Consider the following 23,404-nt stretch of genomic DNA (forward strand, 5'->3'; position numbering starts at 1 on the left):
TCACTGTGTTCATGATAATTTATTGTATTAGGCCTCATAATACTGGCCAAACAAAACTACATAAGAGCAGAAACCTGTACTCTACCACATAAGTAGATTTCTGCACTTATGTGACATTTGAAACATTGTTTTTAGATGGCTGCATTCTAACCACAGAAAACTTGTATATAAGTATCCCCATGACTCTGCTGCAGTCTGGACTGTGTATATTAGAAAAGTATTCCAATCTTTAAGCATTAAGGCAAGAGGATCTATGCATTTGAAAAATGTTTTTTTTTTCTTGAGCACTGACACAATAGGACTCCATAAAGGCAAAGAATAGTGCTTAATGATGCATCACTTTCACATTACTACTTTACAGGAGCAGACTGACCTCCTCACCCCCACCCCCAGACACATATACACACTTGGAATTAAATGACCAGACAGGGTAGGGAAGACTGCTTAGCATTTAGCCATTTCTCCTACCTTTGGGGATGATGACGTCTATGGCAGGACTCTCAGTGGAGGTCAATGAGCCCAGTTCAGAGAGTAGCAAAGTCTTAGAATTACTGTCATAATCCAGAGTGGAGCAAAGCCATGGGGATGCCTGCATAGTTCAGAGTGCAGAAAAGCCATGGGAATGATGTCATAGTCCAGACTACAGCAAAACTGTAAGGGTACCATCATTTAGAGTTAAAAAGAGCTGTGGAGTACGTCACCATAGATGGAAGCAGCATGTATAGAGACAAACACATGCTGCATTGAAATTATTGCATATTGGTCAGATGGAGTGGGGATGAGGGACAAGTCATTAAAATAGCCTCCACACTGCCATAAAGGGATTCACATCTAGTCTGATTTGGGATACATAGTTTCAAAATTGTTGTCAGGATATGCATTTTGTACAGCAGTAAGAGGGAGCCAAAAAATTAATTGAAAATATCAAAACAGCATACAACCACCAACCATAGCATCTGCTCAGCTCTATTTTGTAATTCTGACAGCTATAATTGTGAGTCCTGAATTAGACACACACACACACACACACACACACACACGCACACACACACACACACACACACACACACACACACACACACACACACACACACACACACATATACAAAAAAAGTGAAATTAAAAAAGAAAGGTAAATGTAAATAACTGCTGCACTCATTTAAGGTTAGTTAGTTAGTTAGTTAGTTAGTTAGTTAGTTAGTTAGTTAGTTAGTTAGTTAGTTAGTTAATATATCTCTCTATCTACATATCTATCCATTCATAGATTCATAGGTTCGGTTCTTGTGGACCATTTTAAGCCTATCCAGTTTTCCTTTTTGTGCATGAAATAACCTATCTCATCTAGTTATAGATTGGCCATCCCATGGTCAGTAATAATTATATATTACCACTCATGAGAATAAATGAGATCATATCATAGATAATTTGTGGGGACCCATGCATGGTATAAAGCATTTAGGAGCTGCCTCTGTCCATTAGCAATACATACAGGGGACAGTCCTTGGATAAATTTTCTATTTCCCATCCATAGATCTAAATTATGGACAGGGATGAACTTTTTACGTGGATTTGGAGTCTGTTCCACAGCAGCGATATCCTCTGCAAGCTATACCTGTCCCTCCAAACCATTCTGATGATGTTGCAGAAGAGGTTTACATCCCTAGACCAAGTATTTATGATGCCATTTGACTTGCTGATGTGTGCAGTAAATCACAAACCCCAGAAACAAACCCAGCTGTAAAAAGCAGTGAATCAGAGGATGCCATGTATGCCAGACACAGGTGACCTCTTAGCAGTCTGTGGACTACAGAGTATACTGACAGGACTTTAAGTCTGTCCATGTAGGACATGTTGTTTACACACTGTATCCTTTTAGAAAGGCATCTCTGTGGGGATTTCAGTTGTTGCATGTGTCTGGACAGATACATGCCAAAGGAAGCATTATATTCAATGACTAGCCTAATGAGAACTGAGTAAAGTGAGACAATAGTGTCCCTAGATCTACATATAATTCCTTTGTTTATAAGCTGTACAATATATAAGATCTTTCTTACAACAATGGACACATGTTGTTCAATGTTTACATTACTGTCCACATCGGTTCCCAAATCCTAAACAACTGGGTCATCTCTTAGGTGCAGATTGCCAATGTGATAGTTCCCTGGAGTAAATGTCTTACCAAAAATACGATAATGCATTTATTGGCATTTAGTCTCAGTCCATGATATTGGCACCAGTTATTTATTTAAGACAAACCTTCTTGCAGGATGGCTAAGTCATTTGGGGATTCAATGACTGCTCCTAGCTTGCAGTCATCTACAAACTTAGTCAACCAGAGCCCTTTGGTATTGGCTTTTACTTCAGAAAAGTAGATGCCAAACAGGAGAGGTCCCAGCACAGAAACCTGGGGAACTCCACTGATGACTGATCTCTTTGTATAGGTATCTTCCCCTATTTTGATTGCATGCATCCTATTTGTGAGCCAGATGGCAATCCAGTAGGTGACATAAGAGTTTGTTCTAGGTTTATTTAACTTTTCTACTATGCCTGAGTGGAGAACAAAGTCAAAAGCTTTGGCCAGGTCAAGGTATGCAGTGTGTACCATTTTGTCTTCATCCATTGCTTTGGTGACCTTTGCAAAAAAATCCACCAGATTGAATAAACATGACCTGCCCTTGATGAAGCCAATCTGAGATGAGTCCAATGTCTGAAGATTCCCTATATCCTGACTGATAGTTCCATCATAAGTCTTTCTGCGGCTTTGCATATGAGCCTGGTCAGACTTATGGGTCTATAAATGCCTGGGTCTGTAAAAGGTCCTCCCTTATGCAAGGAATATCTGTAGTTCTTCTCTATTTTCTTGGTAAAGGTCTGTATGGAGGCTGAGGTTGAACAGTGTTGTTAGGGGTGTGGCTAAATTGAGCTTCATGCTATTAAGTTTCATCCATCAATACAGTATTTTTAGCTTTTGATAGCACTTTTAGGACTTGGTCTTGCATAATAGTTGGAGGCAAGTCAGTTTCAGGTAGAGCTAATTTTATTCCCAGTAGTTTTGCTATATCTTCAGCCTCAGTGTAGGTAACATCATTCACAATCAACCCAGTGCATTGTGATTTTGAGATTACGAATATAACTAAAAAATGCCCGGTGAGTGTCTTTGGCTCAGGTAGCTATTTTAACCTCAAAATTGGCTTTGGTGGATTTTATTAAGCTCCTGATTTATTTGTTTATTTCAGTGATAAGGGCTTTAACATTCTGGATATTACTCTTTTTCCTTTTGGTCAAAATACTTTTCTTTTATCATAAAGCTTGTTGATATTATGGTTCTACCATCTGGGTTTGTCCTGCACTTGTTCCTATGGGGTACAGCTGCAGCTGTTTACATGCTTGTATATTGTGGTAGTGTATATGTCTGCTTATCCAGTGGAGTTAACTGGTTTTGGTGGAGATCTGAAGCTGGCCAATGTGTATTACTTAGAAGTAGGTAGTTTGGTTTAAAGAAATTTCAAAAGGTACCTTGGGTGGAAGAATCATTGGTTTCGGTTTTATTTTGAAGCAGACTGCTTTATGATCAGACCTAACAAGTGATGAGGATATGCAAAGGATGGTGCAAGAGGCTTCCATATTGGTAAGGATAAGATCCAAGATGTTATTTCACCAATTGGGTACTCTGACTAATTGTTTCAGGGCATTCGTATTGACAAAGTCCCAGAATCTCTGTCCTTGTGTACTAGTGGTGGTGTTGGTTTTCCAGACTATAGCTGGATAGTTTAGATCACCTAGAAGAATGGTATTGGGTTTAATACTGAGTGACTCACTTTAGAAACTAATGTATATCTTGTACGTTACACTCTGCTTGTTCACTGGAATGTATGTACACATTTTTCTATGTAATTTTTCTGACCTATTCTGTTATTGTTTGAGTTCCAACATACTGAAAAGGGGTTACACTTCTTCTTCTTGTCTCTTCACACTTCTTTTCAATTGTCTCTGACTTTAAGATACATTTTATATAGGTTACACCAGCGCCTTTCTCACTAGAAAGCCATTTTGCTTATTGTTTCTGAAGCTTAAGAATAAGAACAAGTTAATGTACCACAGTCCGCTGTTGATTGTAAATCCTAATGTATAAATCTATGAATGAGTGTTCCTTTCTCTTTTAAATATCACTGTCTAATGTACAATCCTGATAGGTTTAGGACCCATTCCTTAAAACAAACGCTGCTTGGTATGGGACTTTCCTTCTCACTTGACTTCTAACGTTATGAAGTAAATCCAATAAAAAGAAATCAGGGAAAGTACCTCACTAGGAAAGTCAAAGGGCAAGTTATTGTAACTGCACCAGTAGTTCCTTTTATTGCTTCAGATGTTTGTTTTTATTTCCTTTTTATTTACTCCTTTTTCTTATACTCAGTAACGTACCATGTTAAGCAAGTGTAAACATGGTGGCCATTTGCTCCTTTAGTCAGGCTATGATTCACAGTAGCTCAATATGATTCCATTAAGCTGTGGACTTGCTACCAGGCTTTCTTAATACATTAATACCCTGTTGATGAACATCTCTTCTACATCAGTGTATTCCATGTGTGATCCTTCTGCCCTAGCAGCTCCTTCCACCATGCTGTAAGCCGTGTGGTCCATAAGACTGCCTGGGTCCACATTTTGTCCTTCAATGGATTTTCTGGCACTTGTTCTATCACATTCTAAGGCATATCCGGTAGTGTAACAGCCACATCTCTCTACAAAAACAAATGGTAAAGACAGTTGCATGGATTGCATATTGTATACTCTTGAAGACAGTCTGCATAAGCATCATCACATGGAGGCTAGAAACTCATTCACAGTGTCTTTGTTGTTTCAGGAACATTCTGATAAATATAGGTTTCATTTGAAGCTGTGTTTTAATTGGTAGTCAGACTATGATTAGCTAAACTAATGAATAATGGGTTTGTCTCAGGTGCTGTTGAACCCTTTCTCTCATCCCTAAATTAAATTTTTGACAAATGCTATTTGTAATAATTGCTATAAAAAATTGTATTGTGGTCCTCTCTTCATTTCCTGTTGAAATAATTAGTTAATAATGATGACATTTAACATTATTTTTATTTTTAATGACATTTTTGTAGGTTGAAAATGAGGAACTAAGCATTCAACAAATTCTGTACATTTTTTTTTTTGCTTTATGAGTCTACTTGAGAACTGCCTGTTTAAGTTACCACAGGAGATTAAGGTTATGAACTATTTTCTGTGGACCAGGGTTTGATTCTGTCTGCCTGTATTTGCCCGTTATGTCACTCTGAGCAACTTACTTGTCAAGAAATTCACAGGCAAACTCCAACCGATGTGTTAGTTGCTTTTAATCAATGCACACTTTCGTTCGACTCCCTGGCCGAACTTCCTCAGACTGCAAAAAAGTTTCATCTAAAAACATTCCAATAAAATATAACATAGCAAAATCACATGCTTCAACACCACCAATGGTAGTGCACATCCCTCACATTAATCAACACAATAATTGTTAGCGCCTATCCGCCCTTTACAAGCATCCATTACATGCCTAAGAACAAACAGTGGGCGGATAAATCTAACTTCACATTCACATATTTAAAACCCTGTTAGATTAGGCATTTAAAAATGCAGGATAAATCTGGCAACAGTAAATCAAGTGCAGATGGAATCACTACTTAAAATAAATCCTATATGAGTTAACATATCAAGCATAGGGAAACAAATCCCTTACATCGGTACTTTAAGGATACATTGGTCACAGAAAGGGAAAATGTCATATTCTTGTTGAAATTTTATAAATGCAAACAAACTATCGCATTGGTATAACATTCAACACATTCATACCATTTAGTCTTGCTCCCAACGGCCCCATTTAAGCTGGATGGGGTATACGGACCTTAATAGTGGCTCTTTCTTTTTTTTTTAATCTCTCTTTTTCAGCAAGTTTACACATTTCCAAGGATAACTGGGGTCAGCGCAATAAACGCATACAACCCCTCCTTCACAATGTTGACGTGACAGCAGGTCTCTCTTCTCAGAGCTCCAGCACTGCAATAGCTCTAGCTTTCAAATTGATGTATTTGTTATTTCTGCTCATTGCTCTGAAGGATGAGCATTTTCTTGTGGAGCGATGTAGGTTTTGTTGTTGCTGTTGACTGATAAGTCTCAAGGCAACACAACACGCCCACTTGATTACGCGCAAGTTCTTATGGGCAGAGGTCTGAGAAGAGAGACCTGCTGTCATGTCAACTTTGTGAAGGAGGGGTTGTATGCGTTTATTGCGCTGACTCCAGTTATCCTTGGAAATGTGTAAACTTGCTGAAAAAGAGCTATTTAAAAAAAAAAAAAAAAAAAAAAGAGCCACATACAAGGCCATGTCAAACCCAGAGCTGTTGGACATGCTACACTTAAAGAAATCCCAATCCCTCAGAGCCACATGCTCCAGGCATCAAAATCTTGTCATCACAATAAACAAAACATGCTGGAGGTATAGGTTCCTAACCCAGAGACTCCCCAGACTCTGGAATAGACTGCCCATACATGTCAAGCAGAGCACCTCTTTGGCCCTCTTCAAAAAGAACCTTGATGATTGGATGGGAGAAAGGAAATTCACCCCAGGGATCACGTCAGTCGCCCTGCTAAACAGGAGTCCAGGGAAGTAAATAGTGTGGGAAGAAATAGCCAGGGAATTGTTATGGCTAGGCTTTTATAGGCCCTAGGGTCGATAGCCTAGTACCAACCTATGAACCTATGAACTATGAAGGTCCGTATACCCCATCCAGCTTAAATGGGGCCGTTGGGAACAAGACTAAATGGTATGAATGTGTCGAATGTTATACCAATGTGATAGTTTGTTTGTATTTATAAAATTTCAACAATAAGATAACATTTTCCCTTTCTGTGACCAATGCATCCTTAAAGTACCTATGTAAGGGATTTGTTTCCCTATGCTTGATATGTTAACTCTTATAGGATTTATTTTAAGTAGTGATTCCATCCGCACTTGATTTACTGTTGCCAGATTTATCCTGCATTTCTAAATGCCTAATCTAACAGGGTTTTAAATATGTGAATGTGAGCTTAGATTTATAAGCCCACTGTTTGTTCTTAGGCATGTAATGGATGCTTGTAAAGGGCAGATAGGTGCTAACAATTATTGTGTTGATTAATGTGAGGGCTGTGCACTATCATTGATGGTGTTGAAGCATGTGATTTTGCTATGTTATATTTTATTGGAATGTTTTTAGATGAAACTTTTTTACAGTCTGAGGAAGTTTGGCCAGGGAGTTGAACGAAAGTGTGCATTGATTAAAAGCAACTAACACATCGGTTAGAGTTTGCCTGTGACTTTCTTGACAAGTTTGTTTTTTTAAGAAGTTTTAGTTTGTTTTTGTACGCTTTTTTTTTACTCTGAGCAACTTAATTAGATTGTGCACTTGTACTGAGTGTGAAAAAGGTCCATGTGGATCAATGCTCTACCTTGTTAACAAACATAGGTAAATAATAAGTGACTAAGTGAATAAGGGGATTATGGAAATCAAACTGAGCAGTTGATGAAGAAAGAAAGTAATTTATAATATATCACTTAGCTTTAATTAATCCTCTGTGCAATGACTGTTGTCATCTTTTCATTTTTGTGTACTGTGAGTGGCCGACTGGTAGAGGTTGCAGTGCTAGGCCTGGTCCGAGCTCCTTCCAAGAGAATTACTTGCTATAACTTGATGTTTGTATTTCTAGTAGCTGCTGAAATACTGTAGAAAATGTATTTTATTTTGTTTTCAGTGGTAGTTTTGTGTACTCCAGACTGAACATTTGGAGAATGGAAGCATGATCCAAAGAACTGTGTACATCCTTTGTGCTAACTTATCTGCTTAACCTCACTGTTACACAATAGGCAAAGGGAGGCCAAGAGAATCAATTCTCAGAGCACAGGAAGGCAAAGAAGTACTTTTTTATAATGGTAGTGTATAGCTTTAATCCTGCATGTTGTGACCATACCTCTCACTGTTCCTGATTTCACAGAATATCCCTGATTTGCCACAAATGTGTGGTCTGTTCCTCATTAATTATAAAATTTAACATTTTCTGACAAATCATTCAGGATTACTCTCACAAAATAGTGGCAGACATGTCCTTTGTTATTCTAATAGCATTCTAAATATTTAACAGCAATGTTATTTTTTCCTTTTGTTCATAATTATTGCACATATATTAAGAGGTCTTACTTTTATAATATTTTGATTAGATGTAAACAGCAAAGTAGCTATAATTGCTCAGTCAAGTTTGGGCTGTCTATGCATGAAAGTAAAATTCCCATCTAGTTTGCTGTGTTTAGATCTAATCTAATTTTACAGGACTAGTAAGTGGTTATGTGAAATAAGTTGGAATATTTGGACTATTTTGTGTTTGTGAGATATAAACATAAAATTCATTATTTTGCCCACAGTTTTTATTTATTTATTTTTATCACAATCAGACATCTGAGATTTATGCGGTCAACAATGGTACTATAATTGCTGGTCATGTGGGGTAATGGTTGATTAGAATGACCCTGCTGTCATGATCAAGTTAAGCAGTCATTTGTCTGATATTGCAAGACTTGTATACATTTCTGTAAAACAAGTTGGAATACTTTATCTTACTGTAGCTGTTTTTTTTTTCCTCACAGTTGGACATTTGAGTTGTATAGACTCAAGTGCTTATAATTGATGGGTATGGTCACTGGTGGATTATAATGACGGCAGTTTGAGAAGTCCTTTGTGGTTGAAGTGTGCTAAAGTGGGTAATTTTGTTATTATTAGTACATTAGTACATTTTGTTTCTCTTCTTGCTAGAAAATGTTCATTACTACAACATTTAAAACAAACACACACACAGACACACAAACACACCCACGTATTTGCTTTATTAAACAATAAATAAAATTTAAAATAATGTGGAAGAAAAGTATACACTTAAAATTATCAGGAAGGTGAGCAAAATTTTAGTCATTCCCAGGCAAACTGATAGTATAAATTGTCCAAGAATTGAATACTTGCTTTCTCCTTTGCAAACATTTACCTTTGGCTTATGGATATAGAATAACTGTTTTATTATTATATGCATTACCTGTGCTGTCTATCATTCAGAAACTTTTGACATTTTTATGAAAAAAAAAATCCATGTTTCAGATGCTACAGAGACCCCAGTGAAATATTTTATGAGCAAATGTACTGAAGTTGTCTTTAATGTCAGAAACCCAATGTAAATCTGTAACACTATTTTTATATATTTCATGTTATTAACCATCTTGTCACTGATTTTATATCACTGTTGTATAATTTGTAGCTCAATCCTGCCTTGGCTTTAAAACAGCAGTGCTCTAGTCCACAGATTGTATTAACTTGTATGCATGTAAAAAGACCTCAGCTTATCATAGCTGGGTATTCAGGTACAAGCAGTATCAAAACACAGGTGAGTTTTTTAATACCTGTTACTCTCATGTGCCTGCAGACAATCATGACCTCTTCCAAAAATGTTGGGCTGTCCCACTTGACAAAACTGACATGAGGTGCCATCATCAGACAACCATGAAGGGAGTTCACTTCTCACACTTACCTGCAGCATCACTTAGACTGCAGTTTACCTAGGGTTGTCTTTCACCTTATGGCCTAATGACCCGGGAACAATATGTTTACCTACAAGATGAAGTTTGCAAGTGGATGACCCACAACTGATGGAGGTGGGAGGAATATTACGTAAACCCCTCCCTTCTCTAGCAGACATGATTATAGGATCCCACAGTGTTACATCAGACATTATGAATCCTCCTGTTCATGCACATATTCCCCTATACAGTACTTGAACTGTTTCATAGCACATAATCTTGTGGCAGTTTGCTGTTACACCCTGCTTCTGGTAAGCATCAGCCCTACTGCGGATTGAGCTGCCCCCCACCCCCACCCCCAGCAGAGCTAGCAGTGGCTGCTCACTCCTCTCATCCCCACTTGGCTTCTTTAAAACCTGAGCCACCAAACATACCCGGGTCACAGTCAGGGCTTCAGCCATGTGGTCTACAGTGCTATCTATTAAAGCCGAGTAGTTACACATTCTATATGCTCCTCTCCCCATTCATCCTAGGCACTAGCACTCATTTTTGAAAACACAAAATTATTTCACCAAGACTCCTAATATCTACAAAGCCCTTAATTTAAATAATGCTGCAGGAATCATAAGATTTCAATACAAAACAAACTTTTATTTTAGCAAGAAAATATACAATCGACTAAGTAATACACTTCCAAGTTAATAAAAATGACAAAACTGTAGAAATATTTAGATAAATTCTAAGAAAGTCTTAGCCAAGCTAACAAAAGCTAGCAATGCATGAATTATCTAATAATTGGTGTTACAGGGTACTCCAACAGTATGGTTTCAGCTCCTATGTATTTTGCTATGGCTCATCAGGGAAACTTTTACTGCTGAGTAATGTTATACTCTGGTTTACTGGTTAGTAATGTTATACTCTGGTTTGCTGCTGAGTAATGTTATACTCTGATTTACTGGTGAGTAATGTTATACACTGGTTTGCTGCTCTAGATCCTCTGTACTTTGTACAATAAACTAAAAATGGCTGGCTGTCTTAATATCGAGACATTAAGTTTATTGCTGTTTTCCAAACCACCTGAACATCTTTTTGATGTTTATTATTGTTATTATTATTTTTTATGAGTGCTGTATGACTCATTCAGTAGAACTGCTGTAAATTCAGCTACCCACCCCCACACATTAATAAATGTTCTGACAACATGACCTGCTGCCTTTGTACATTGAAATAAATAATGTCCAAACAGCTCAGTCACCTTTTTAAGCAACATTCTACAAGTTTGTTGCTAAGACATTGTTCTAATAATCAAGTACTTTTTTCTTAGTATATATGTCAACTGCTATTATGCTGAAAGTGGCAGACATTCATTTTCCTTTGCAGCCAGAGTCCAGGTTGCCTTTGGAAATGCTCACTGAAGCATCACCACGTTTCTGTCACCTGCTTAACTCACTCTTAAATGACCATTAAGCTCTTTTGCAGATAATTAATATTTTGTAGGCACTAAATTATAACCAGCATTAATTAACCTGGCCTGTCATCTACAGCTGTGCTGTAACATTCATCCTGTAATTAGACTATAACCAAACTGTTCATCCCAGTATAATGCTTTCTTTAAAGACTGAACAAATTTTCCTTCTTCAGGGAAGTAAAAACTTTCCTGCACATTTGTAGTCCACAATTCACAAAGTTATGTACATGCACAAGAGATTACAAAAGCAATTTACGCAAACTTCAGTGCATACCTAGATTTTTATGAACAGACCTTTCAATATTCACGCTAGCTGACCACTTGTGTATGCGTGTTTTTTTATCACATGACTATCCATATTTGATAGCCCCGCCCTGCTTATATTGGTTCAGTCCATACCCCTATTTCAGTAACAGACAGAATGTTCTTTCATAAACCTGCCCCTGCTCTTCTTCTATAGTTATGATGCTGCTACAGGATTAGAATGTAGTGTTATGTTCTCATGCAGCTTTAGTTCAATGGTTTAGTAGTTTATATATCCATGAATACATTTACATTTAATAAATAGACTGGTGAATCTTGACACAGCAAATGTAAATATGAGGAAAAAATCTGAATTTTGCTATAGTCATAACGTAAAAGTAGGATTTCTTCTTATGTTTATTTTCACTATGCAAAGTAGCACTTTGTTATCAGACAAATATATAAAAATAAAATACATATAAATACACTCCTGCAAATTACAAGTGTTTCATTCTATTTTCTGAGAACATTCTAGCTATTAAATGGGAAAATATAAAGGAATTTTAGAAGCTGGAACATTTCAAGACGAAAGCAGAACATGTGTTGCACAATAAACAATAGCAAAATACTCCTTCTGTGCAATACTGCACTATCTCATGGGTGCACATAGCCTTGTGTGTGTATGTGTGTGCACATGCGTGCGTGTGCTTGTGTGTGTGTGCGTGTGCGTGCGTGTGTGCGTGTGTGCGTGTGTGCGTGTGTATAGATGTATGTATATATATATATATATATATATATGTATATATATATATATATATATGTATGTATATATGTATACGTATATATATGAGAAATTAATATCATCAAATCCTTCTTTGGTCAACATCTGTTTAGTCAAAAAAATGTAGTCAACCACACAGATAGAGATCACACAATTCTCGGGGTTAGGAATCATGCCCTCTTCCCAATATTGTGTGATCTCAGAGTTATTGTATACGTATATAATTAGCAGTGTGTAGGAAACGCTGTCCCCCACTTTGCACCCTGCAAAAAACAATACTTTATGCTATTTTTTTTTTTTATTTTGTTTTACAAAGATTTTTTCTCAAGACATGCAAAGTAGTATGTCGACGTTTTTAAAGTCAACTGACCTCTTGTGGTCGACCTTGTGAACATCTCTATTTGAGTCATTTGTTCATTATTAGCAAATATATATATATATATATATATACACACACACACACACACACACACACACACACACACACACACACACAAACTGGTTGATTGAATGTCCTTTGTTGTTAAAGGATTTCCAGGTATGTTTTGTTCATCAAATGCACTTGTTATCCTGTGCAGTATTAATTGAGTGGTGGAAATGTCAAACAGAAGAAGGTAACTGTGAATTTGTTATGTTAATGCTGAAGACATGGGGGGTAGAGTGTGTGTGTGTGTGTGTGTGTGTGTGTGTGTGTGTGTGTGTGTGTGTGTGTGTGTGTGTGTGTGTGTGTGTGTGTGTGTGTGTTTGCACCTTAGGGTTACAGTAAGGGCTAGGTAATGGGATATATTTACTGTTGCATTGTTTATTTCTTTGTTTGTTTTGTACTGTATGTCTGAGCTTCCTTGTGTAGTGGTAGTGTTACAGAAGTTGTTTTTTTCTAAGGTAACCTTAAACCTATCTCTGCCTCTAACCCTAACCTTAGCACCTTAATTTAGAAAGAACCTTTCTGTAGCATTACAATTGTTAACAAACATAAATAAGTGACTTCATAAGTTCATAGGTAGGTACTAGGGTATCGGCCCAAGGGCCTACTTAAGCCTAGCCAGCAAGGTTCCATGGCTTACGCCACCCAAGAAAGTTATTTTCCTGTGCCACTGTCGAGCAGAGACACAGAAGTGATGCCCGGGGTGTATTTCCTATTTCCCATCCACTCATCAAGATTTTTCTTGAAGATTGCTAATGAAGAACTTTGCTTGACATAGATAGGTAGCTTGTTCCAGAGTATAGGAAGTCTCTGGGACAGGAATCTATCCCTCCAGCATGTCCTGTTTATTGTGGTGACAAGGTTTAGGTCCCTAGAGCGTGTAGCTCAGAGGGATTGGGATTTCTTTAGGTGTAGCATGTCCAACAGTTCTGGATTTGACATAGCTTTATATGTTAGTCAGAGATCACCTCGTAGTAGGCGATATGCTATGGAGTAAAGCTGGAGTTTCTTGCGGTGGTCAGTGTAGAGCATTTGTTTGAGGCCAGTAATCCTCTTTGTGAGGTATTTATTTGGCCTTTCCAGCTGCTGCAGATGTCTTGTGAAGTACATTCCAAAAGGGACGTTGTACTCTGTCTAATGAGTGTCGAGTAGAGGGGAACAATGACCTCTTTTTTCCTGGATGAGAACCCTTTTATGATGAGATGTGCCATGTGGAAGGACTTCCTGACTACTGTGGTGATGTGACTATCTAAGGAGAGACTACTGTCCACCTGGGTCCCAAGGTCTCTTATCATGCATTCGGTGTTAAGTAGATTGCTGCCTATGTGGTAGTTCATGGGTACAGAGGTTTTACCAAAGGGGTGACACTGTACTTTTTGGCATTGAGCTTGAGGAAAATTGTCTGTATGTTGTGGTGAAGGGTTGTTATTGGATTACAAAAGGAAACAGTGTGGTTTCTTTTTTCAGTCATTTTATTTGGTTATTTATTTTTTTCTGGTTAATTTGTATTTTGGATTGTCAGCATCAATCAATTGCAATTTCTCATGCATTTAGGTATTTAGCCAAAAATACATATGTGTGTGTGTGGGGGCGTGCACGTGTGTGTGGGTGTGTCTGTATGTGTATCTATCTCTAAACATTTATATGAATATATACAAAAATACTGACAGTTCAAAATACAGACGCTCAAATTACCAATGCTGAAATACTGACAGTTCATAATATCGATAGATTAAAATACTGATCGTTCATAATATCAACACATAAAAAGAAAGAACTCACAAATAGTTTGCCTCAACAGTGGAAGTCTTACAGAACAGGTTTTTCTAAGGTAAGTTGCAGGATTATGGTTAGGGGCAAGGTTAGGTTTAGCACACATTTGTAAGGTGAGTGGGGGACAGGTCCTCATGTTGCTGCAGCAAATAAAGGGTTTCCTTAAGTTCTGTCAAGACAACTACAAACAAATAATGCTTTGTGGATTTTTCATTTGAGAATGAAATAGCTTGAAAAGTTATAAAAAGTAAAAAAAAAAAAAAAAAATTGGTTGCAAGCCCCCTTGCACTCTCCAGGGGGGAGGACTTTACCTCCCACAAGCCTAACTTATATATAGCAACTTGGCAGTCACACTACAGTGAGGAAAAGTAAAAAAAAATAAAAAAATATAATGTGCTCTATGTAGCCTGCATTTTAATGAACCATGAAGAAACAAAAATACACTAAGGCCACCTGATGTGAAATGCCTTTCTGAATTGTAGGAAGGTTGAAATAAAATTTTGGTTAGAACTGGGACACTGCTGTCCTGTATTGCATGTGCATGTCTGATGTCTTAGCATGACTTAAACAGGGATTGTAACTTGGTGAGTACAGGGGATGTAAACTTACTGATAGCAGCTCACTGAAAGATCAGCTTGCCAATTCCAACTTAAGAAAAGTCCTATGTCATATAACTATAGGTTAAGGAAATATTTTGTTCTGTTAGAGAGTGAAGTACTCCATTACCCTGGGGTTGTGCAGTTTCAGAGTTATTATGTTTAAGTTGCAGGGGTGCTGTGGACATTGTGGGTTTGTGTTGTAGCCATCTGGACATCATTTAAATTAAACTTTCAGTGGGCTGTGCCAGTGGTAAGGCATTACTACATTTAAGTCTTGATGCCCCAGAAAAATAAATTATTGTTTAGAACTAAGACGACTGCTGTCCTTTGCCATTGCATGTGTCTCTTTTGCAACGCTTTACATTATTCTCAAGAAGGTACACTGCATCGTGGTCATGACTACATTCCACACTGATCTGAAATTTGGTGGATATTCACAAGCAGCCTTATAAATGTTTTTAGGCTCCCTGTAAGAAGTTTGAGACCCTTAAAATATTAAAAATAAAGTACAGTTTGTTGACACTTTTACAATGTTTTCTAAGATGGCAGACTCCCTGATGTATCTGTTTTGCAACATGCGTACTATTAACATATACTTAGCCTTTGTTTACTGTACCTCAGAAGATGAGGGAATACTCAGGGTGCCACAACTCCAATTTAGTGTGTACCTCCTCTATTCCCATATTTTAATGTCACTGTTCCAAGGCTAGCAATTTCAGTAATCAAAATTCTGATATCTTTTTGTTATTTACTGGCAAAAGCTTTGTCCAGAATAACCATTTAGTTGTACTTGGCTGTAGTGCATCTTATAAAGTCACAAGTGATGTGAATTTGTCTTTTTTTTCCTGGGCTACATTTACAAGGATTTTCTGGCTATACGCTGTTGCATGGTAGAATGAAAATTAAAGTCTGCAACAGATATTTATATGTGTGTGTGTGTGTGTGTGTGTGTGTGTGTGTGTGTGTGTGTGTGTGTGTGTGTGTGTGTGTCAGTTTTGATATTACTTTTTATATTTTATTTAATGTGATGATGTATGTGATCAGCAATGATATACTCATTAATGTGTAGATACATATATAGATAAATAGATAGATAGATAGATAGATAGATAGATAGATATAGATATATAGGTATATACATATGCACACAAATGTGCACACAAAGAAAAAGGGACAGAGAAAGAGATGAAGAGAGTTTCTGTTTAGTGCCAAACTTTAATGGAACCACATTGTATGTAATTACACTAGTGGTGATATAACATCTTTCAAGTTTATTGTTTTACAGGAAAATAAAAAACAAAACTCAAAATAGAAGTACTTTTGGGATAAACACCCTTTTCCAAGAGTGTGTGTGTGTGTGTGTGTGTGTGTGTGTGTGTGTGTGTGTGTGTGTGTGTGTGTGTGTGTGTGTGTGTGTATATCTGTAAATTGTTCCTTTTATTTTCAGTAGCTTTTTTATTTTGGCATTTTTTTTTTCATTTGAAAATAAGACTCAGTTCTGAAAAATACTTTAATATGTAAGACACGTAACTAGTCAAACTGCACCAAGTAGTCATGCATTTACTGCTCAAGGCTACTTATATGTAATGTGTAACAGACAAACCGCTGTAAAATAATACAGCCCTTGCACATTTTCTATTACTGTTCCATACTGCTAAGTGAACAGCTGCCAAATGGAATAAACATTAATGTACATTATCAGCTGTTTGGCGCATTCAATATTATTGCTCATTTTTTTCTCCGTTTTATTGCTGAATATGATTTTATTTGTGCAGATGAGTTCTGCATGCACACAATACAATAGCAGCAGTTTGCATTAAGGCTTATACCATTGTAAGTGCTGCTTTTTTAATATATGGCCTTTTGTCATTTTTACTGGGGAATTGCTCAGTATTTCTTCTGATAAACACTATTGTTGAGGAAATAGTTATTGATGCTAGGGTTATTATGGCCAGTATAAGCAAAGTACCCCTTCTGTTGTTTGTATTTTATTTAAGCATATAGGTTCATAGGTTCATAGGTTCATACTAGGCTATCTGCCCGAGGGCATTTACAAGCCTAGCCCATCGTTTTGTGGCTTAGGCCACCCCTTTAGTATGGGGAACTATACCCATTATTTTTCTGTGCCTCTGTCGAGCAGTGACACTGAGGTAATCCCTGGGGTATATCTGCGATCTCCCATCCATTGGTCAAGATTTCTCTTGAACAAGGCCAGCGAGGTGCTCTGCCTCACATGTACCGGGATTTTGTTCCACAGCATAGGGAGTCTTTGGGTGATGAATCTATCCCTCCAGCACGTCCTATTAATAGCCGTGTCAAGGTTTAAGTCTCCCGCCTTGTGGCTCTGATGGATCTAGATTTTTGAGGTGAAGCATATTCATCAAATCTGGGTTTGACATGGCCTTGTATGTTAGGCAAAGGTCACCTCTGAGCAAGCGTGCGACTGAATAGAGCTGGAGTTCTTTCAGTCGGGCAGCATAGGACAGATTTTTGAGACCCTTTATCCTTTTGGTGAGGAACTTTGTGGCCTCTCCAGCTGCTGCAAGTGTCGGGTCAGATACATTCGAATGGGGCATTGTACTCAATCATTGGTCTGATGAGTGATGAGTAAAGGGAGACTATGACCTCCCTTGATCTAGATGAGAATCCCTTCATGATAAGGTGGGCAATGTAGAAGGTCTTCCTAACTACTTTAGCTACATGGGTGTCGAATGACAGACTACTATCAACCTGGGTCCCCAGGTCCCTGATAACTTCTTCTGTGCTCAGTGGATTGCCACCTATTTGGTAGCTAGGGGTAACCTTGTTTTTCCCGAAGGGTATGACTATGCATTTTTTGGCATTTAACTTTAGGCCGTGGCTCTGGCACCAGTTATCCGTTTCTGTGAGACCCTTCTGAAGGATATCTGTGTCAGATGTGTTTTCTACTATGGCGCCCAGTTTGCAGTCATCTGCAAACTTTGTCAGCCAGATAAGTATTATCTACAAACATAGCCATCTTTCCACTTTTTTTGTGAAAATAAGAATCTACTTATAATCTGAAATGGCATAATAGTCAGGCTTCAGTAAATTAATAAAAATGCATCACAGGTCATATATTTTCCTACCAAGCACTCCATTGCCAAAGCAAAAAACATTAAGGCATGTAATCAAGATTGTATCTTTACCACTAAGTGTTTTTGGCATTCAGTAGCATGATTTTCTAGATACAGAGACTTATTCCATTATATCTTGGAATTGGTTTTTATTTGCACTGGTAAGTACTATGTTCATGAAACAAGGGTAATACTCGACTGCAGGGATACTAGAAGTAATATCCTGTGCAACAAAAAGGCACAATCTGTCAAATATGGGCTACTGCAACCTGCAGTACCAAAAACACACTTCAAGCACTCTGGCTCAGTAGCACAGAGGACTAAAGCCCTGACTGAGTCCCAGTTGACCCTGTTTGAATAGTGGTTTGGGTGCCGGAAGTGCTGGGTGGGGAGAATGGGAAATGAGTGGCTACAGCTTGTCCATCCTGAGGGGAAGCTGTGATCGTTTTGAGATAACCTCTACTTCTGCACAACTACTAAAGGCAGAGGCTCATAGTACAGAAAGCAGGGCCAGTGGCATGAGGGAGAACTGAGGTGTGATTACCAAAGCTGGGAATTGTAGCTGTCATAGGAGCCTGTAAATGAGCAGGCATGTCCAGAGAGCTCCCTGTAATGATGTGGGTATTCACATCAGCACCATGGACAAGGTTAGGCCATAAAATAGAAACATCTCCATTGCTCACTTCCTACTGGGGATGTGAGTCGAAACCAAGGCAACCCTCTTGGCTGCTTCTATGGCAGGCTGATCTGGCCAGCTCACCCCATACTGTACTGTGCACATCCCTTGTATAAGGGGCAATGGTCAGAGTCTCTTGAAGGGATTTTTGATGGCTGACAGGCAGAGGCAAAAAGCATAAACAAAACAAAAGGGTTCATATTACGTTATTGAAAGATAACATAATCGAACGGACAAAACATCGAAACAGCCGCATTTTGAAACTTTTATTGTGGGGGCTGCACACCCCACACCCCCCCCCCACTAAATATATATTCCAACTCCGAGATCGCACTACAGTGAGGAAAGGGCAAATATCCCAATCTTCACTGTACTGCGATCCCACAATGCGAACTTCGAAATGCGGCCATTTTGATGTTTTGTTTGTTCAATTACATTATCTTTCGATAACATAATAGCAACCCAAACAAAACACCAGAAATCCCTGTATTCCCTGACAACCCAGAATAGCAATAGCTAACGTCCATCACATGTCAATAAACTGGCATATTCCAGAAAAATGGCAACACAGTAACACTAAAAAAATGCACTGGAACATAATTTTGCTGGAGATATAAACTCCCTTGGACTTCCCAGCCCTCTTATTCCTACATATGGTAACTTCTTTGTAGTAGAAGAGGAAATATAGGCACTGTGTGAAACTGATTGGTCTTCTTTTTCCCTAGTTATGAGACCCAACAAAAGCCATCCTGTCTTGAGATACTACCCCCACCAACAGGACAGCACATCACTGAATACAGAAATGCGATGAAAAAATGATAATGATAATTTTATAATTATTTAAATTGCAGATGTTTTTGTTTTATTTTTGAAGACTGTAAAATTATTGTTCTTAAAATGTTTTGTAATAATTTGGAGCTTTTCTCTCCTCACTGAAAATGAGCTTCTACCCAGTCAGACCTTCTTGATAATGAAATGTCAACAAATATCAAATAATAAATAAATAACCAGGGATAAAATGAAGAAGGTGTTAATGAAAAGAGGTGATACCTCAAAATAATACGAATAATTTTACAGTCATTCACTTGCATAAAATGTAGAAAATACTGAGGTTCCTCAGTAGAAATACTATACTCCTAATCAAGTCAGTCATCCGCAGCGAAGCCGCTAGAAGCACAGGCTTGCAAATATGGCTCATGAAGTACACGTGCTGTTTGTTAGACAAATAAACTTCTGGTATGTCTAAAAAAATAGACTAAGGGTGAGATTATGGGACAAGTAAAGTTAAAAATTAACATATTTTATTAAGGAGTGTCTGTAGTTTTTTGTACTGAATGACCAAAGTGAAAATGCAGAGGTTATACTCAAGGTGAGATATTAGGACATTTTCGCAACATATTTTTACTCTTCAAGAGTCAGAATCAAAATATACCTGAAACTTGCTCACCTCCAGCTATCACACAAGACCAAGTTCTAAGAGTACTATCAAAAGCTAAAAATACTGTATCGATGGGTCCTGACAATATCCCTGAATGTATCTTAAATAGCCAGAAGCACAATTTAGCCACACCCCTAACAACACTTTTCAATTTCAGCGTACATACCAGGTTTCGTATAAAGTGAATGGAGAACAGCTACAGTCATTCCATACATAACATAGGTCAGGTCCTTCCATAGGCCCAGAGAATTACAGATCCATAAGTTGGACCAGCTCTATATGCAAAGTCATGGAAATACTTATGGAATTAATCAATCAAGACATAGGGAACCTCGAAAAACTGGACCCATCTCAGTTTGGGTTTGTCAAGCCCAGGTCATCCTTACTCAGCCAGGTGGATTTTTTTTTTGAAAAGGTCACCAAAGCAATGGATGAAGGCAAAATAGTACATAGCACATACCTCGACCTGGCCAAAGTTTTTGACACAATTCCCCAATCAGGCATAGTAGAAAAACTAAATAAACTGAGAACAAACCCTTATGTTACCTGCAGAATTGCAAACTAGCTCACAGATAGGATGAAGATACTCAAAACAGGGAAAGTTACCTCCACAAAGAGACCAGTCACCATTGGAGTCCCCCAGGGTTCTGTGCAGAGACCTCTCCTGCTTGGCATCTACTTTTTTAAAGTAAAAGCCAATACCAAAGGGTTCTGGATGACTAAGTTTGCAGATGACTGCAAGCTAATAGCAGTCATTGAATCCCCAGATGACTTAGCCATTCTGCAGGAAGGTTTGTTGTAAATAAATAACCAGTGTCTAAGTCATGGTCTGAAACTAAATGCCAAAAAATGCATTATTCTATCTTTGCTTTATCCCATGCTTGAGTCTCCTCAAATTATCTATGTATGATCCCAGTTGTTCTCATTGGAAAAAAATATAATTATTGACCATGGGGGTGGGTAATTTCAATCGCCCACTAATTATATATACCAACTCTGAGGTCACACTAAATTGAGGAAAGGGAAGGTTTTCTTATAGTTAAGTTACTGATAAATAAGTAATATATTTTGGTTCCGTTATGTTGGCCAGCTATGGACATTCAATGATTTTATTTTCAGAGATATGCCTGTTCAGTAAAAGTAATGTTCAGTGTCAAACGTTTGGGGAATAGCCATTCAATGCAAATTGCATTCGGTGGCTGAGCATAGACCAATAGACCACACACACACACACACACACACACACATATATATATATATATATATATATATATATATATATATATATATATATATATATTTCATTTAACCTCTATGCAGCATGAAATGTGTGTTTCATCTACACTTGATAGTTTAGTTTGAGATTAAGGATTGTGATTTACTGAATCTGGGTGACACGGATGGTTCTGGGCCTGCTTCATGTGTTTTGGAGTATAGATTATATGCAGATGAATTTTTATAAACATTGTTTGACTGAATTATACAGAACAGTTTGGGATAAACATTAGAAATCTAGCTGGGGATGATGATCTCTTATGTATCTGTCTGATAAACCAAAGATCTTTCTTCTCACCCCCATGCTTATGATCTCCTTTAAGACAGACTATGGTACTTTCATCTTAAACCTGAAGTAAAATCAAATGCAAAAATCATCCTTCCTAGAGACATTCCTATTGAAAATTCTGATAAAATAAATGGTACAGTTATAAAGACAGGGATGCTCTCCTCAGTGACACGGCTCCCATCTGCCCAGGACAGTATCAGTGGGATCTATGATATTATTATTATCCTTTTCACTGCGTTCAAGAGCATATATTGATAAGACAAATATACAGGTAACGTCAATGATCATAAAAAGCTGTTTGATGGAATCAGAGAATTTATAAGATATAAAACATAAAATCAGGTACCACTTTGTTTTCATAGGTTACACTAGTCATAAAACAAGTCTTGATTAAATAAAGTACAGAAAATAGGCACATTATCAACTTTTCTGGGTCTAATGCACTCAGCTTAATCTCAAATGCGGAAAGCAAGAATAAGTCTTTAATTAATTACAGAAAATTGAATGAAAAATTGCAGAAGTAACTTGTTGCCAATTACAAATGACATGATCGATTAGTAAATTTATCTGCAGAAATATTTTGATCAAATTTCATATTAAGCAAAGACCTATTCCAAAGTGTGACAGATACAATGAGAGCTATCCCATCTATTATTGCATATGTGATGAAACAGATTTAATTTAAAATAAATCTGCATGGGGCCAAACAGCATACTTGGTGGCTTCCTATACAGAACCAAGGATAATCCTAACTAAAGTCCTCTCATTCATTCATCTTTTCATTCATCCAATTCCTAAAACCACATAGCAGCAAGCTAAGCAGGGTAAAGTTAAGTCACATTTCCTTAGCAACGGTCTCCAGCTTATCTTATGGAATCACCAGGTATCCCAGAGAAGCATGTAATCCAACATAACCTGACTCTGTTCCAGCGACTCTTCCAAGTGGACCCTACCTGGTACGCATATCTTCAGAAGTGCCTGGGGGTATTCTCTAATTTAAACCATAGTTACAGTTTTTTATTACATTTAACAATAACAGTGCCATGACTGTTTTACATGTTCATAGGTAAATAACTGGGCTATCAGTCTGGAGACTATTACTAGTCTATCCAATAGCCAGAAATCAGAATCAAACCCTGTACCTTGTATCTATGAGGGAAAAACATTAACTATAACACCACCACCCCCCAAAGTGACCTGTTCATGGTAGGATGTCTCATTAAAGTTACATAGTTTTTTTTTTATATTTAACTCACCTTTGCTGTGCAGAACTAAGGACTTTTACAAAGACCAAGTTGCTGGTGTACAAGCACTTTGAAAGAACCTTAAGGATCTCTTTTGTGATCTGCCTTTTGATGAAATGGTTCATTATATAATACATGACTTCCAATTAGTCAATTTCTTCTAAGTGTAAATTCCAGAATTCAAATCATTTTAGCATATGACCATAACCTTAAAGATTTTTTATTAAATGCTAATAATATTGACATTATGAGGATTCATATTTCAGTATCTGTTATTGCACATTTTTTCAAAAGGAAGCTTGAAATTTTTATATGAATCAAAAGTCTACATGAAAGGGGCATAGTATGCAAACAATTTTAGAACAGATTTCTGTAGATAAAACAGGAGTGTGTCACTAATTGTCCTGTACGGGAAAAGGTGGAGAAGTTAAGATGGCTGATAAGGTACCAGCAACTCTTCTGCTTGTTAGGAGCCCATCTCATGCAGGGCTTGATAGCAAGAAC

Source organism: Protopterus annectens, chromosome 11.part0, assembly GCF_019279795.1.
Source record: "Protopterus annectens isolate FY-2018-M chromosome 11.part0, PAN1.0, whole genome shotgun sequence".
Taxonomy (NCBI): Eukaryota; Metazoa; Chordata; order Ceratodontiformes; family Protopteridae; genus Protopterus; species Protopterus annectens.